Source organism: Tenrec ecaudatus, chromosome 12 (genome assembly GCF_050624435.1).
Source record: "Tenrec ecaudatus isolate mTenEca1 chromosome 12, mTenEca1.hap1, whole genome shotgun sequence".
NCBI lineage: Eukaryota > Metazoa > Chordata > Mammalia > Afrosoricida > Tenrecidae > Tenrec > Tenrec ecaudatus.
This window is the reverse complement of record NC_134541.1, coordinates 31,206,190-31,224,224: the sequence shown is the minus strand read 5'-3', so window position 1 is coordinate 31,224,224 and position 18,035 is coordinate 31,206,190. Positions and strand designations below refer to the sequence as shown.

At 49.7% G+C, this 18,035-nt stretch overlaps 1 pseudogene; it reads right to left on the bottom strand.

Annotated features, from left to right (window-relative positions):
- Positions 1 to 13,966: 13,966 nt before the first annotated feature.
- Positions 13,967 to 14,858, bottom strand: LOC142422410 (ferritin light chain 1-like; annotated as a pseudogene).
- Positions 14,859 to 18,035: the final 3,177 nt, after the last annotated feature.

The window sequence follows — 18,035 nt, the reverse complement described above, 5'->3', positions numbered from 1 at the left end:
ACAGATGTGCTTTACACAATTGATATATGTATGGATTGTGAAAAGAGTTGTATGAGCCCCTAATAAAATGTTTTTTTAAAAACCTCCGGGGCTGCTTTCCTATAGCGGTCTCAGGCTGTCCTTCCATAGAATGGGAACTTCTCTGCCCCTTTTCCTTCCATCCCCGTCTTTCCCTCCCCAGTGGACTCCTAAAGGTTTGGGTTTTTAAATGTTTTTAAATTTAAGTCATTTTACTGGGGGCTCGTACAGCTCATCGCAATCCATATATACATCCATCGCTTCTAGCACATTTGTACATTTGTTGCCCCCATCATTCTCAAAACATTTGCTTTACACTCGGGCCCTGGGAATCATCTCCTCATGTCCCCCCTCTCTCCCCATTTCTCCCTCCCTGATTCCCACTTCCTAAGAACCACTGAGGTGCCCACGGCCTGAGCTTCGTTCTCCTTAACTCTACAGCCTTCATTGACAGAGGCAGTGTGGTCTAACAGTTAAGACGCTTTTGATGGAGCGTGCCTAAATGTGTACACATACACCCTGACCTTGACCCCCTGCCCTACTTCCACCCAGTGATTGCATTTCCTGCGGTAGTTTCCTCCTCCCTCCTATGGGCTCAGGACAGTGCTCGCTTCACAGCGCTGTTTTGAAGATGAACGAAGTCACCATATGCAACATTCTGAAGGCGATGTGTGGCGGCAAGGGAGGCTCAGGGAGGGGAAGGGGCCCACCACGACTGGAATGGCAGGCCTGGGAGGCCCTGGTGCCATTTCCTGTTCAGCAGCGATATCCTGGTGGAAGCCTGGTGGCCTAGTGATTACATGTTGGGCTGCAGTCCACTAGGTCAGCCGTTCCAAGGCACCAGCCTCTCCGAGGGAGAGATACGCTTTCTACTCCCATACACAGTGACAGTCCTGGAAACTCAGGGAAGCAGTTCTACCCTGTCCTATGGGGTCACTAGTGGCAATGAGCTTCATTTGTGTGTCTGTTTCTCGTTTGGGCTGTGATAGCCGCAGAGGCCCAGCATGGTTCTTGGAAATCTCTGTAAAGTCTTGCTATCTGAATCCACTCAGTGCCAGAAAGAGCCCCTGGGGCCAAAGCTAGGTGGGAGGAGGGGCAGACCCACCTCTGTTTTCCCAGTTCCTGGCCACAGGGACAGGCTCACCTGTGTCTCAGAACTCCCAGCCCCTGCCTTGGGCACAGCTGAGGGATCTAGGGTAGCATTTAACGCTCCGGGGAGCTCATGTTTTGGTTTATTGTGGTCGATTTCTATAGCACACACATCCAGCAAAAACATATGATGTTCCGATGTTTTTTGCACATGTATTTCAGTGACATTAATGACATCCACCATGTTCCGCCGTCACCACTGTCCGTTTCCAATTGTCCCCATCACCCTTCACAGAAACTTTGTTCACCTCACCAATGACTGCCCCCTTCCCTTCTCTCTGGTACCCACTAGCAACCACGGGTCTCTAGACGTTTGCCAGCACTAGATGCTTCGTATGTGGGGGATTGTACAATATTTGTCCTTTGGGGACTGACTTATTTCACTTAAATTTTCAGATCTGCCCAGGGTGCAGCCTGCTTTCGTACTTCATTTCTCTTTAGAAGTGCGCCTGACTCTAAAGTATATGTAGGGCTCACGTCTGCTCTAGCTATTCATCTGTTTACCCTTGGGCCGTGGTTCCCTCTGGGTTAATGTGGAGAGAGCGCCAAGGCACATGGGTGCACAAGTGTCTGAACTCACTGCTTTCTAGTCTTTTGAGTAGATACCACGGAGGGGATTTGCCAGATCATGTCAATGTCTTTACATCTTTTTTTTTTTTTTTAACCTTCCAGGTTTCTATTGCAGCTGCTCCGTGTTCCAATCTCATCCGCCATGGATAAGGGTTTCTGTTGCTCACGTGTTCACCAGCACTTAATGTTTGAGCTCTTTTTCTTTCTTTCTTTTTTTTTTTTTTTAACACCAAGGCTCAGTTTGGAAGGTCCCACAGCCAGAAGGGCAGACAGTGGCCAGGTTGGTTGTTCTCCGAGCACGTCTGAAGTGGGCACTGCAGCGGGCTTGCCCACACAGCCCTCTCTTTGTGGAACTCGGCTGCGTTGCTGGGACTGTTCCCCATGCTGATGTTGACTCAGCAGAGACCAGACGGATCCACCTTGCCCCTCTTGGATCTTTACTTCAGACCATTGACAAGAAAACAAACTCTTACTCACTGCAATCAAGTCAATGCCAACTGATCGCAGCCCTAGAGGACAGGCTGGACCTGCTCCTGTGGGTTTCTGAGACTGTAATTCTGGGAGCAGAAAGCCCATCTTTCGTGTCTGAAGTGGCTGGTGGTTTCGAAATTCATCCCAAAGGGTGACCACTACGCCACCAGCACTCCTCGGAAGGGAGCCTGGAGACCATGTAAACAAATGTTACGTGTCCTGTGCTATTTCCTTGACTAAAATAAGACGAGTTTGTTTCCTAACTGGGCAGAGGGGTGGCTCCTTTCAGCAGGCCTCAGCAGGAAGATGATGGGAGAACTGAGGTCTTAAGGAAGAGAAGGGGTAAATGGTGCGAAGATACACAGGAAAGACAGACAGTGGGCACTGCCAGTGGGCATTACCATCTTCATGGGGAAGTCAAGGGGAGGGGCTGACGCAAGACCACCTGACTTGGATGCAGCCAATTTGAGATTTGAACCTACAACCGTTGGCTCCAGGGCCCTTGTTGTCCCTGGGACGTTTTACAATCTGTGCAATCAAGTGGGCTCCCCCTGCATTTGTGGGTCTGGACACTGGAACCGCTCCTTGGACACAGCCCCTAGACTTAGGGGACTTGTGGTAATTGGGGTTACTGAACCCCAACTCTCCAGTCCAGCACTTACTTTCCTATAAAAGCTAAAGGGAAGCCACCTGCCTAATTTAAAATATCATTTTTAAAGGATAAAGAAACAGATACAATTCATTTTCAGAATTGATTCTATTTAACCCAAAGTATCCACCATATTATTATTTCAACAGATAACAGATGTAAGCTATCAATGAGCACCTTTGTGGTGCTCTGAGGGTTAATTATTGGACTGCTAACTGCAAGGTCCATAGTTCAAACCCACCAGCAGATTTGTGAGAGAAAGAAGAGGTTATCTGCTCCATAAAGATTTCCAGTCTTGGAAACCCGATATACAGGGCTGCTGTCAGTCGGGATCAACTCGATCGCAGTGCGTTTTAATGTCTTTGAAGTGTGATATGTATTTTATGTTTACGGTGCTTCACAGTTTGGACATCAACCACGTTTTCCATGGGTAAGATGAAATTGAGCCCCCCCCCCAAAAAAATAACTACAATTTATTTAATGGAGAAACTTATTTTTTCGCTGCTTCCATTTTTAAATTAAATTAAATTTTAAAATCCTTTCCACTAGTCCGTCAGTCTAACGAAGCAAGAGTCACAGAACTAACATATATCTGCACGCCCATTTCATCGCAGCACTGGTCACAATAGCAAGAAGTTGGAAAGAGTCCAATGTCCATCGATAGAAGAATGGATAGAAGAAACTCTAGTACCCACACACAGTGGAATACTATACACCCCTGAAAAACAATGATGAAGCCCCTCATGACATGGATGGACCTGGAGATCCTTATGCTGAGAGAAGTTAGTCAGTGTGTTAGTCTGAGTTGACTCAGGAAACAAATCCATAGATACTCATACGTGTATAAAAAAGAGCTTTGTATACAAGAGCAATTGTATATTGAGAAAATATCCCAGCACAGTTCAGATCAAGTTCATAAGTCCAATATTAGCCCATATGTCCGATATCAATCTATAAATTCCTCTTCAGACTCACCCAACACATGCAATGACGCCGAATCCAGGAAATCACTGGCCAGTGGGTGGAAAGTCTTGTGGATCCAGTGGCAATGGAAGCATCTCAGCGCTGACTTGGGTCTCCACATGGTTCCTCCAGCTCCAGGACTCTGTGGTAGCTCCACATGTCTTGTCATCAGGAATACCAAGCAGAGAGTCTGTGTGTTCCACCTCCAACAAGCTATTTATCTCCAGCGCCTCCAAATGAGGTAATCAAGCAGCGACCCAATTGACAGGCTAAACTCAACCCCTTCACTCTAAATAGTCTCGAGTTGGCACCAGATTATATAACTACCACAGTCAGTCACAAAAGGACACAGACTGTATGAGGCCCCAACTGTAAGGATAAAAACCAAGACAAAGACTTTGGATGCTACCAAGGAGGTCAGGGCAGGGGAGGGGAGATGAACAATAGACTGGAGGGCTGACAGGTGTTGACCTGGTGAAAAGGGGGATGGGGATCCACAAAAGAGAAATCAGGGCAGAGGGTGGGGTGGGATGTAGGCAGGGGGGAAGGGATTGCTGGTGAGAAGTTTGCACTATTGACTGCAGAGTTGATTGTCTGAAGTGTGAACCACCCCCCACCCTCCAACTCAATTCACAATCATTTGTGAAATGGACTTTCTCGATCTGGTCTGTTTCCACAGTGCATCAAGGCCCTTCAGGCACAAGTGGTCAAAGCTCACATCTCTTGGACCATGGTGCAAAGATTGGAAAGAGAGCATGATATCCTACATCTCCCAGACCTCAAATAAAAACGAATGTCCCCTCTAGGGAATGTCCCCTCTAGGGCCTAGAGTTAGATCCGTGTCAAGGTAAGGGCAACATCAATGTTAGAGCAACTGCTGTTGCCGAAAAGGCGGTGTTTTAATGCATTGAACCCTATCTCAGATCTGCCTGTACCCTTGGGCTGAGCGCTGGGGTACTCTGATGGGAGAGGAAGCAGAGTGGAGGTCCCGGGGTTGTGGAAGTGGCAGTCATTGAAGTTAGGGGAACCCCCTGGCTTGATAGGTGCCTATGGAAAGGGGCCCAGAATCGTCATATCTTTAGTACCTCAATGCCGCCCTTGCATTGGTATGACAGGTTTTGATCTGGTGGGCAAGGGTCTGCACATGTAAGCATTGATCCAGGAAGTTTTCCTCTGGCATCAATGCCCGTGCTCATGATAAACAGAGTGCAGTCATTGGAGGATGGAACCGGGCAAGGCAACAACTCATGGGCTGTGGAACTGTCCTGGCATAGACTGTTCCCAAGAGAGGCTGCGTGCTTGGGAGAACTCAGGAGGTTATCAGTGCAATCGCCTGATACCCCAGAGGCATGATTGACAATGTTTTGCTTTTTTATTTATTTGGTTTTTTTTTTGTTTTCCTCCCTTTCATTTGCTTGTTTTGTTGGTTGTTTGCTGGTTGGTTTGCTTCTGTTGTTGGTGTGGTTGGTCTTATGGGGTTTGGTTTTGTCATCATATGACCGCCGAAGTCAACCTGAGTCACTCACTTTCAGGGACAAGCAGATGGATTCTGGGCTCCCACTGAACTCTTGCCCCAGTCACCAGCAGTTTGTTATGATCACATGACCCTGCTCTGTACTCACCTTCATGAATCGATCACTGAAGCAAAGGGTGTTTCACTTAAGTGTGGTGAGGAAAGCAGATGGTGCAGCGTCTGGGGTCTTAAAGGCTCGTATTCAAATAAGCAGCCATCTAAGCGAAGAATCAACTAAATCCACATGGAAGAAGCCCACCAGTTTATGTGATCCAAAGATGACAATAAGAAAATCCAGATACGATGAAGGGAAGAGTATCAGAGTTTAAATTATGAACACCCAATTTGTAGAAGGCCATGGAGGACAATGGGAGGCCAAACCCCATTTGCAGAGGATCTGGTCAGATTAAGCCACGGGCAGACCTCCCCTCTAGCCACAGGAGGGTTGTGGCTTTACTATCAGAGGGCATTGTAAACTTGATTACGCTGGATCAAACTTGATACTTGGTTAGTTGACCCTTCCTCTTGACCCAACCTGAATTCCTTCTCGGCTCAAGCAGTTCTTGCTGTTCCATGACAACAACAACAACAAAAGGCTTCTCGGGCATTTTAAATATTGATGGTGGTCTTTTCTTTCTAGCTCATTATTTGCATTTTTATCTTGATATGATGACTATGATTTTTATCCTGACTTCTCTATTTGGATTTTATTTTTTGTTGTTTCTATTGGGTCTCCCGGCTTTTGAAGCACAGAAGTACGTAGGTTCATAGAGACAGTAACTGATGCAAGGGTTGATGGGAACTATGAGTGTGGGAGCACTAGACCTGATTGTGATGATGTATCTACAACTCACTTTAAAAGTGATTTGACCATGGAAGTATATGATATAGAAACATCAAGAAAACCACGAGAGAGACTCAACTTGACCAAAGGTTACCATGGGCGACAGGAAAGAGGTGGTGCCTAGGGGCATTGGGCTTATGTCAGCGGTGGCAGGATAGTTAGGAAAAAGACATCAATAACGGGCCATACAGCACGAAGCACATCCTCAGTGGCACTGACTTCTACGTGTAGAAGTGGTGGGATGGGAGAACATTCCGTTGTGTATATTTCTGCCACAATTAGAAAAAAAATAGTAATTACATGAATAACAAGGACCACAAGGAAGAAGAAAATGTTCTAGCATTGAATATGGTGACAATTGAACTCTTCTTGATATTATTTGAATTATCAAATTGTATGCCATGTGGATGAAGTGCTAATAAAAATGTTAAAAAAGAGAAGGCAGTGTTTGAAATTCCACCCGGATGCTAGGCTCCTGTCAAGATTTGACTATGGAGTTTAGGCTCTGTTCCAGATGGCTCTGTGAACACTTACCCAACGCCTCTGAATTTAGACTCTCAGACAGTCTCAAGACTCTGTATTAAATAACAGTGCGTCAGATTGGGCAATGCACTTTCCCTTTCGGTTTCCTGTTGCTCTAATTGCTTGGGAGAAAAAGCCTTGTTTAGTATATGTGTTTCACAAAGGGGTCCACGCAGAGGACATCCCTGGAAGCCTCAGGCTCCTCTGGCGACAGGGTTACCAGGGGTTGGACTCCACTGACCTGAGAAGAAGGGTCCATGTCTTAGACACCTTTAACCCTTCACTTGTTCCGCAAGAGAGCCAGGCCTTGGCTCCCAGGCCTCAGCAGGCAGCAAGGTGTAACTGAGATGCAGTCACCTGTCTTGCTTTCTTTGTGCTTCAGGGGAGGCTGCTTTCTCTGACTGCAAATGGCCCTGGAGTTCCTTTGAGGTCAGTGATGCACCTCAAAGAAAGGGATTTAAAGGTTTCAAAGAAAGGAATGTAAAACATTTTAAATGACTTCCTTAAAAGAAAACATCACAGGACAAATACTGGGGGTGGGGGGTGGGAGGGGTTCCTGTGCCCAAAGGACAACTCTTGGAGAGTTCCACATACATGAACGGTCCAGAACAGGTAAGTGCATGCAGTTCAAAGCCAGCAGCCGCTCCACGGGAGAAAGCTGACACTCTCCAGTCCCATGAAGTGTCCCAGGCGAGGGAGTCCACAGGGGCAGTCCTGCTGTGTCCCATCAGGCCCCTATGAGTCAGAATGGACATGCGTTTGAGGGCATGGTGGGAGCGGAAGGCGGGGGTGGGGGCAGGGGAGAGGTCTCCCTGCTGAGATGCTGAGCATGTGTGAGGGCTGATAGACAAACAAGGGAATGGCTAATGGTGACGATTGTACAGCACAGTACACATGACTAAGCGGTACGTGGGAGGAATGTTGAAATGGGAAATGTTTTGCTACAAATACATTTACCACCTTTCAAACTACAGAGACAGACGGGTACATGGATCTGGGCCAATCAACTTGAGGAGGAGAGCGGGTGATTCAAGAATTGCAGCCCCTGCTCCTCGTGGGGACAGCATCTCTCCTGTCCGGGTCCCCCAAAGGGCTCTGCAGAAATCCTTCATCATCCAGATAGATGCAGCTCAAGCTGGGCCTCAGGAGAGTCTCAGACAGCCCAGGGGTGGCCCAGAGGCAGCCATGCCCCACTGGGTGATCAGCCACCCCTCGGGCTCCTGTTTGTTTGTTTGTTTTCATAAGGAAGGCGACTCGCTGGGTGGGCGCTTCCTTGACATCATCTCAGTGCACCCACGAGCCATCCCCTGTGGAATTGCTGTTTCTGTCCCTGGAGACCTACGAAGCTGGGGCCCAGAACGATGACATCACTGACCCCAGGAGTGAGGAGGGGCGCGGAACTAGGAGCCAGCCAGCCTGACTCCAAGCCAGTACAGTCTCCTGTCCACCATCCTGTCCCATGTCCTTGGCCTGTGCCAGCTACATGATGACAGGTAACTCACCAAGCTGCTCAGAAAGCCCGTGCTCGCACTCGTTTAGAGAGTAGAAGTGTGTTACGAGGAGGATTCGATGAGCTTCTAGAAGCTACGTGCTTAAAAAAAGTAAGAGCTCCGCCCTGGGTACACACCCGTAATGAGTGACTCTTACGGTTTCCAAGGAGACCAGCCCACCCTACCCCAAGTAGAACTGAGGATGAAGATGAGAGGTGGGGATACATTTCCTGAGCATTATCTCCTGGCAGGTCAGCTCGGTGGGCCCTTCCCTCATCTGCTTTCTTATATCATCCCACCATCGTCTAGGAGCAAAGGATGCTTGTACTAGGAAGCCAATCTGGGATCAGAGGGAGGAAGTGCCTTGCCCAGGGCCACCTGTCAGGAAGCCAGTGGACTTTGAACCATGATCTCTGAGGGTCCAGAGCTCTCCTTGTACCACGAGTTCGGGACCCCCAGTGACAAGGATGGCAAGTTCCCAGGAAGTCCCACCCACTCCTCAGAGGTAAAGTGTCCTCTTTCATGTCCCAGTTGCCAGGAGGGGCTGAGGGTTGGGGACCCTGGGGAGTGCCGGGTGGCAGCTGTGTGGGGAAGGAGCAGCAGAAACCCTGGTTTCTGGTTCTTGCCTTGCCTGGTGACTGCTGGGTGACTTCGGGCCACCACCAATGGCTCTCTGGGTTCTGGTGTGTGTGTGTGTGTGTGTGTGTGTGTGTGTGTGTGTGTGTGTGTGTGTGTGTGTAGGTAGGTAGCTCTCCACCCTTAGCTTCCAGCTGGGAGAGGGAAGGGAGTCCCAGATTCCTGCTCTTCTCTGCCTCCACACTGAAGGTGTTGCATCATCTGACCCCATGTCCTTCAGTCTGGCTGGCTGCCTCCTGCAGGGCCTGGAGTCATCAAGGGCCAAGGAAGGAAAGAGATTATGTGTGTTCCATCCAGGCCACTGCCCAGCCCTTCCCTTTCTGAGAAAAGCTGGGGTGGGGGTGGGGGTGAGGGACACTGTGTCAGGCAGGCTTGCTGAGGTGTTTAGCCGGTTGCATCAGACAGACAGCCGCCTTGCGCAAAGTGAACTCCTGGGTCAGTCACTGAACCCCGCCCCGTGGCCTCTACCCACATCCTAGTGCCCTGAGGAATCAGTCAGGATTCTTAGACCTCCTGGGAGAGAAAGCCAGGCCTGGACCCCAAGGGCACCCAGGGTGGACACAGGGACAGGGAATGGACAAAAGCTGCCTGGATGGTTGAACTTTAGGCCAAAAGATGGGACTCCGACGCAGATTCCACTCCTCAGGGACCTTTTCTGGAGTAAAAAGGAAAAACAGATTCATCTCTGATCCCTGACCTTGGCTGCAGTCTTAGCCCTATTTCCTGACTCTGAACTCTGACCTGACCCTTGGACATAACTTGAGTGCTGAGCACTGACTGGTAGGATTGACTCCTGACCAGCACGGCTGACCCCTGCCTTGGGTTCACAGTACAATTTTGACTTGGGCAGACATTTCCATATGATCCCTGTCTCTTCCCATATGATCCCTGACTGAGTTACAGTAATGGAGGCAGACTTGGATCTAATACAGTAGGCCTGACGCCAGCCCCCAGACAAACCCCAGCTTCTCAAGACACCTGGTCTCAGACTCTCAGAGAAAAGAGAACAGGCACTTAGGCACAGGCAGCAAGTGTCTGGCACCTGCTTGCTACCTTCCCTCTGGGCCTCTTGGCTTTTCCCAGACAGGAGAGGAGAGCCAAGGGGCTGGACTCCACCGGAGGCCCCACAGAGCGCTCCCTGAGCTGGCAGAACAGAGTCAGCAGGATGAGGCCTAGAGGAGGAGGCAGCAGGCAGGACTTTAGGGGAGGGGCTGGGGCAGGTGCTGAGTCAGAGGGAGGAGAGAGAGATGGCTTTTCGGAGGCCAGAGCTATGGGGGTGGTAGGATAAGCCCCAGGTCTGGAGATGTTGACTGGTTCTTGCAACTGATCAGGGGCCTTCAGGTCAGCAACCCTACCCAGTCCTGGGCACTTCCATATGTTGCCCACGTATCCACCATTTATTGGCCATTTTCTTTTCTTTTTAAAAAAAATTATTTTATTGGGGACTCATACAGCTCTTATCACAATCCATACATGCATTCAATGTGTCAAGCACATTTGTACACTTGTTGCCATCATCATTTTCAAAACATTTTCTTTCTGCTTGAGCCCTTGATATCAGCTCCTAATTTTTTACTCTCTCTTCCCCACACTCCCTCCCTCATGAACCCCTGATCATTTATAATTTTTTTTTCATTTCTTACACTGATATTTCCCTTCACCCACTTTTCTGTTGTCCATCCCCCAGGGAGGGGGTTATAGGTACATCATTGTGATTGGCTCCCCCTTTCTCCCCCCACCTTACCCTTACCCTCCTGTATCACTAGTCTCATGGTTGGTCCTGAGGGGTTTATCTGTCCTGGATTCCCTGTGTTTCCAGTACTTATCTGTACCAGTGTACATGCTCTGGTCTAACCGAATTTGTAAGAATTAGTAGAATCGGGGTCATGATAGTGGGTGGCTGGGCGAGGAAGCATTAAAGAACTAGAGAAAAGTTGTATGATTCACTGGTGCTATATTGCACCCCAACTGGCTTGTCTCTTCCTTGTGACCCTTCTGTAAGCAATGTCCAATGGTCTACAGATGGGTTTTGGGACTCCACTCTGCATACCCCCTCATTCACATTGATATAATTTTTTGTTCTGGGTCTTTGATGCCTAGTATCTGATCCCATGGACACCTCATGATCACACAGGCTGGTGTGCTTCTACCATGTGGACGTTATTGCTTCTCAGCTAAATGGCCACTTGTTTGTCTTCAAGCCTTTAAGACCTCAGACACTATATTGTTTGATAGCAGGGTACCATCAACTTTCTTCACCACATTTGCTTATGCACACATTTTATCTTCAGTGATCGTGTCCAGAAGGGGAGCATCATGGAATGCCAGGTTAATAGAACAAAGTGTTCTTGCATTGAAGGAGCACTTGAGTAGAGTCCCAATGTCCACCTGCTACCTTGATATTTAACATATAAACATATGTACATAGATCTATTTCCCTATCATTATATATAAATATATTAACATATATACCTGCCTGTACTTAGATCTCTATAAATGCCCTGTGCCTCCTAGTTCTTTCCTCTATTTCCTTTTACTTTCCTCTTGTCCTACTATCATGTTCAGGTTTCAGTAATTCTTCTCACCTTCATTTCCCTTGAGAAAGCCCTACTAGGCCTCCTACACTCTCCTTGCCACTGATTTTAGATCACTTGTTGTACTCTTCTCCCTGGGTTTGTTAATACCCACTTCCTTTGCCTGCCTCCCCTCTCCCATGTGCCCCTGGAACCACTGGTCCTGTTGTTTTCTCCTCTGGATTGTTTATCCTGCCTATCTTATCTAGGTAGACATGCAGAGACAATAATAAGCATAAAAACAAGGCAGAGCAAAATAAAACAACAAAAGAAAACCAAACAAACACAAAAATGATGGGGAGGGGGGATGGCAGGGAGGGAGGGCAAAAATGAGGAGCTGATACCAAGGGCTCAAGTAGAAAGCAAATGTTTTAAGAATGATGAGAGAAACAAATGTACAAATGTGCTTGACACAATGGATGGATAGATGGATTGTGATAAGAGTTGTATGAGCCCCCAATAAAATGATTTAAACAAACAAAACACAACAACAACAAAAGAAAAGCCTGTAAATAGTTCCAGGTCTGTTTTTGACCTTTAGGAGTGTTTTCCAGTCATCTAATGGGGTGCTAAGCCCTGGCTCCAAAGCAAGCCCCCAGGGGGCTTCGTTGCTTCACTCCCTTTGCTGCTCTGTTGCACGTCCTTAGTGTTTCTTTCCTTCAGAGAAATTATTATCAGTTGGAATCACATATGTGCTTTTTATTGGGTTGTTTTTGCCTTCTATGGCTATATTCTATCTCATTTGTATTTGCTTTCCCTTGTAGTTGGATTTGAGTGGCTGTCTCCCCAGCTAGACAGCACGTTCCATCAGAGTGGGCGCCTAGTTTGTTATGGTCACGGTGTTAGTCCAGGTAGACTAGAGAAACAAATCCAGAGACACTCATATGTGTATAAGAAAGAGCTTTATAGACAAGAGCAGTTGAGTATTGAGAAAACATCCCAGCCAAGTACAGCTCAAGTCCATAAGTCCCCTATTAGCCCATATGTCCGATACCAATCTATAAAGTCCTCTTCAGACTCACGAAACACATGCAATGACGCCCAATGCAGGAAGATCACAGGCCAGTGGGTGGACAGTCATGTGGATCCAGTGGTGGAAGAAGCATCTCAGCGCTGGTGTGAGTCCCCATGTGGCTCCTCCAGCTCCAGGGCTCTAGCGTAGCTCCATGTGGCTTGTCAACAGGGAGACCAAGCAGAGAGTGTGCGTATATCTGGCCTCCAGGGAGCTATTTATCTCCGTGGCACCTCAAAATGAGGTCATCAAGCTGTGACCTGATTGACAGACTAGACTCCACCCCTTCGCAAGTTGACACCAGATTATGTAACTACCACATTCACCACTGAGTCTTCCTCACAGGCCCTGTGCCTGGCATGGGGAAAGTGCTTAGTAAATAGAACTGACTTAATTAACCTCTTCCATTAATTTATTCATCCTTCATCCATTGGATTTCCATTCATCCACTGTCTCTCCGTCAGCATCCACCCTCTAAACTCTGTGCTGTGATCGTTCGACTTTTCCATGCACACTCCACTCAACCACTCTCCATCCGTCTCCCAGCCACTCAGTGTGAGCATCACCATACTCAGCCATCCATTCACCCACCTCTCCAGCAGCCACCCAACCATTTATATTTATTCAAGAAATATTTTAGAGGAGCTAGGCAGCACTCTAGAGTGAAAAGAACAGTCAAAAATAATGCTTACATTAAAACAAAACAAAACCCACCTCAGTGCCGTGGAGTAGATGCTGACTCTGAGTGACCCTAGCGGACAGGATAGAGCCACCCCTATGGGTTTCTGAGACGGTCACTCTATATGGGGGTAAAGCCCCGTCTTTCCCCCGAGGACCACCTGCTCGTGTCAACATGAATGTTTACATCATAGACGGGAACTATGCCAGAAGAAAACAACATAATAACTGCTTAAATCACAGAGCATGCTCGAGAGTGGTAAGCAGTATGGGAAAGCGTGCTGGAAGAACAAGGTCTGAAGAGAATGAGGAGCGGGGAGTGGAGCAGGCTGTGTTGAGTAGGGTGGTCTGTGGATACCATCAGACATCTGGAGGGCAGCGGTGGATGTCCAGGTGCTGGCATGCTGGAGAACGAGGTCCGTGTGGCTGACGTGCAGAAGGTGAGGGGAGGCAGTGGGAGATGAGGTCAGAGAGATACAGGGGTTGACGATGTGCATCTGTGGAGGCCCTGGAAAGGCCTCCAGGGAGGCATGGGGAGCCATAGAAGGTTTTAGGCAGAGGAGGAATCTGGTCTGGCTGTAGGCTCATTTAATGAACTGCGCTGACACTAGGCTCAAAGGGGGCACGGCAGGACGAACAGGGGCAGGCTTTGCAATCATTCTGTTGAAAACATGTTAGCTCAGAGCAGGGCAGGAGTGATGCAGGGGGCCTGGGACATGGTAGAATTCTGGGCATATTTTGAAAATGGGCCAACGGGGATGGTCAATGCTTCAGATGAGGGGTGTAAGGGACAAGGGGTGTCAAGGAACAACAGGAAGTGTGGAGTCACCATCAAATGAGAGAGTGCCAAGTGTTTGGGGGAAGATGGAGGGTTTTTTTTTGTTTGTTTGTTTGTTTGTTTTTTTGCTGCAAAAGAAAGCTTTATTGTTTCCATTTGGTCCCCAGCTGGGGAGGGGCTCCAGGGCGGTGGCGCTGCGGACCGGTTCAGGCAGAGGGGCTAAGGCCGGCCGTGGGGAGGCAGAGGGCCCCTGGCAGGTGGCTTGGCGCCGCAGGCTCCTAGTCTTCTTTGAGAGTGAGCCTCTCGAAGGGATACTCGCCCAGCCCGGCCTGGGGGCTGGCCAGCCTGCGGAGGTTGGTCAGGTGGTCGCCCATCTTCTTGAGGAGTTTCACCTCCTTGTCCAGGAAGTGGTTCTCCAGAAAGTCACAGAGATGAGGGTCGGTGTGAGTGGACCCCGCGGCATGCAGGTCCAGAAGGGCCTGGTTGAGTTTTTTCTCCAGGGCTAGGGCAGCTTCCATGGCGTCCAGGGTTCGACCCCACTAATCTTGAGACGGCTTCTGCACATCCTGGAAGAGGGTGCGGCCGCCGCGCTGGTGCTGCAGCTTCCAGAGACGCCCTCGCGCTTCTCCTTCGCCAGCTCGCGGAAGAAGTGCCCCACGCCTTCCAAGGCCACATCGTCGCGGTCGAAAAAGAAGCCCAGAGAGAGGCAGGTGTCAGAGGCCTGCAGGTGCAGGTTGACCAGACGGTTGACGCCGGCCTCCGCGTCGGCGGAATAATTCTGACGGATCTGAGAGCTCATGATGCGTCGGTTTGGAGGTCACCACACGCCAAATAAAAGTGTCCGCTGGTCCCAAGAGGAGGGGCTGGCCGAGAAGCTGGTCCCCAAGTTACTTCCGGAAAGAAACCTGTTGCGTGGCGGAGGGTTGGCGGCAGGGAGTCCCCGGACCTGATCCGTTCAAACACTGTTGAAGCAAGACACAGATCCTCGGGACCTCCAGGCGAGCTTCGATGGAGGTTTTTTTAATCATATAATCTTGTAGACTGTACTCGACCTCACTGCCTTCAAGTCAATTCAAGCCCCTAGCAATCCTATATAAGGTTTCCGAGGAGGTAACTCATAGGGCATCAATGAACGTTTAATGATGTCCTGTCATTTGCTATATCCAACAACGCTGCGATGCCCATACATAGATTGGGGGTGGGGGTGGGGGGAGGGACGCGACTAGAGAGACCCTGCCAGCGAACTGCTAATAGCAGAATTACTCAATCAAAGCTTGTGCATTTGCTGTTATGATAGAGATTTCTGGATCACCTTCCACAGAGATTATAAGAACTTGCTTCCCACTAGCAGAGCCTATGAGTGCCAGTTTCTCCACAGCTTCACCAGCATAGAGTGTTAATGGTTTTTTAAAAAATCTTTTCCAATCTGTTTGTTGTTTTTAGGTGCCATCAAGTCAGTTCTGACCCATAGCAACCTTATACACAACAGGACAAAACCCTGCCTGGCCCTGCACCATCCTCATGATTGTTCCTGTTCATGTTGCAGTCACTGTGTCCATCCATCTCCTTGAGGGCCCTCCCCTTTCTCACTGCCCCTGCACTTGACCAAACATGACGTCCTTCTCCAGGGACTGGCACCTCCTAACAACATGTCCAAAGTATGTAAGGTGAAGTCTTGCCACGCTTCCCTTCTAAGGAGCACGCTGGCTATACTTCTTCCAAGACAGATCGGTTTGTCCTTTAGCAGTCCATGGCACTTTCAGTATTCTTCTCCAGCACCGCAATTTTAACGCATCGATTCTGCTTCAGTCTTCTTTATTCCATTTCCAACTTTGCATGCATATGAGGTGACGGAAAGTGCCATGGGATGAGCCAGGTGCACCTTAGTCCTCAAAGTAATGTCCTTGCTTTTCAACACTCGAAGGAGGTCCGTGCACCTGATTTACCCAATGCAATCTACCTTTTGATCTTTTGACAGTTGTGTGGGAGGCTTATTTGGAGGATGAGTCTTTTCACGTCTTCCAGCCACAAAGGCAGATTCAACATCAGTATGGCCCAGGATGCCTTGTGGCCACTGAGCTCCCTGTCTCTGGGGTGGCTCAGCAAAGGTGGAAGGAGGCCAGGTATACCGGCATAGGCAGAAGCCTGCGGTCTGCATAGGGGCCCTGCAGCTTCCAAGAGTAGCCTCACCTCCTTCTCTCTTCTCCCACAGGCTCTTGCTCTCATCTCTAGCGTCTCCCCCACCCCAGCTCTGCACCTCCACCAGTCACCCCTGTGTCCCTGTCCCTTCCTTAGGAAGTTGTTTCCCTCTCCTGCCATTTAACCTTTCCTTGGCCCAGAGATTCCAGAGGGCCGCCTAAGAGGACATCCAGCTTCCAACTTGACGCCATGAGACACCACGGACAGTGTTAGTACCTCAGTCTGCTGATGGAGCCCTTGGGAGCGCCAAGTTCACTGCCCACATAGTAGCCAGTTTGTGAGGGCAGCACATGGATACCTGTGTGGTGGCCACCTGGGATTAAGCAGGGAAATGCCTGGTTTCCTGATTCAGGACCGACCTGGGCATCAATCCCTGTTTGGGTCTAAAGAACTGTGACCTTGAACAAGCTCCTTGTCCTCGTGAGTCTTGGTTTTCTTGTTTATAAAGTTGGAACAGAGTTATCAATCTGGTCCCTGCCAGCCTCCGCCTCAAGACCTTTTTTAATCTTGCTCTTCCAGCCAGAGGCACCGCTACAGAACTTAAACTTGCCTGAGCAGCTGGCGATGGAACTGGAGCTCGCCAATAGGAACTGCTCCCTGGAGGGCCCCACCACCACCTCCATTGGACACACAAGGCACAGGCCACACCCACTGTGTCCGGGAGAGGCCTCAGCTTCCAAGTGCCCGGACCGTTGCCTAAATCTTCCCGAGCAGCCTTTTCTCCTTCAAGTCTCTCTGCTCCACTGCCACCTGGTCCGAGAAGCCCTCTCTGATCCCACCCCATGCGTCCCTAACCTGTTACTCAGTCTGTCACAGCACCTTGAAGGCCAGAGGTCTTCTCATTAAGAGGTTCCTTTGCTTCTTGCCTGTCTCTCCGGCCTCAGTAGTCTGTAAGAATCCTCAGGAGAGGGATGCTCCATCCCAGCTGTCTAGCAAGAGCCCAGCATCGTGACATGTGCGGTGACCATCTATCTGTTGAATCGGTGCAGTGCCATTGGCGCGGTGTCTAAACGCGCAGCAACGGTAGGTGATTGTTCTTAGAGCAGTGCTAGTGGCTGCCATCGCGATTCTGCCTGAGGACCAAAAGCTGCACACAGCTACCTGAGACCATGCTGGAGAAGCCCTGGGAGAGTGTGGCCCTCAGCCCAGGCCCTGGAGCCCAGAAGAGAGATCTTCCCCCAGAGGGACCCGCAGTGTCCCTTTCCACCAGGAGCCCTAAGAAACACAGGCAACCCAAGGCCACCCAGTCACATGCCCTGAATGCCCAGCACTGGGCCGCAGGGAGACCCAGGCATTATGGACTGGTCGCCCAGGCACTCCAGACTGGCACTGCAGACACTCTGACCAGCTCTCAACCCCTAGCTGGGTGTGCATATGTAGACACGCACACACACACACACACACGTTTCTTAAACACCCTTGCGTGGTTCCATTGTGTAATGGTTAGCACTCTGGACTCTGAACACCCTTGCTCTCCTGCCAGACTGAGCAGCCCACCCACAGAGTGTAAGTCACTGTACAGGTGAAGGCAACTCCTGCCCTGGGTGAGTTCAGAGACAGCACTCAAGGCTTGTGGAAAAAAACAAGTTCCCTCCCTCATTCTATCATTCATTCATTTACCTGTTTGTTTACTCACTCACTCCCAACCCCCACCCCACCCTGGACCCCGGTCATCTCATGCTGTAATCCTGCCCCCTCACACCACATGGATCTACTGTGTGCCCATGCCTGGTCCGTGGACCATGGGGTACATCCCACGGGCCATCCTGTTTGCTTACCCCATCCGCTTGCCCTGAGCACATCCTGCACCCCATGCCGAGGCTTATGAAATCTCGTGAGTTCTTCCATCACCAGGGCTCCTATGGCCTGGTGCCCAGGGCTGGGCTTTGAGCCATGTGATCTGGGGCATGGTGACATTGGGACAGGAAGCTCACGGGCCTCGGGGATGCCAGCCCAGGCTGAGACTTGGA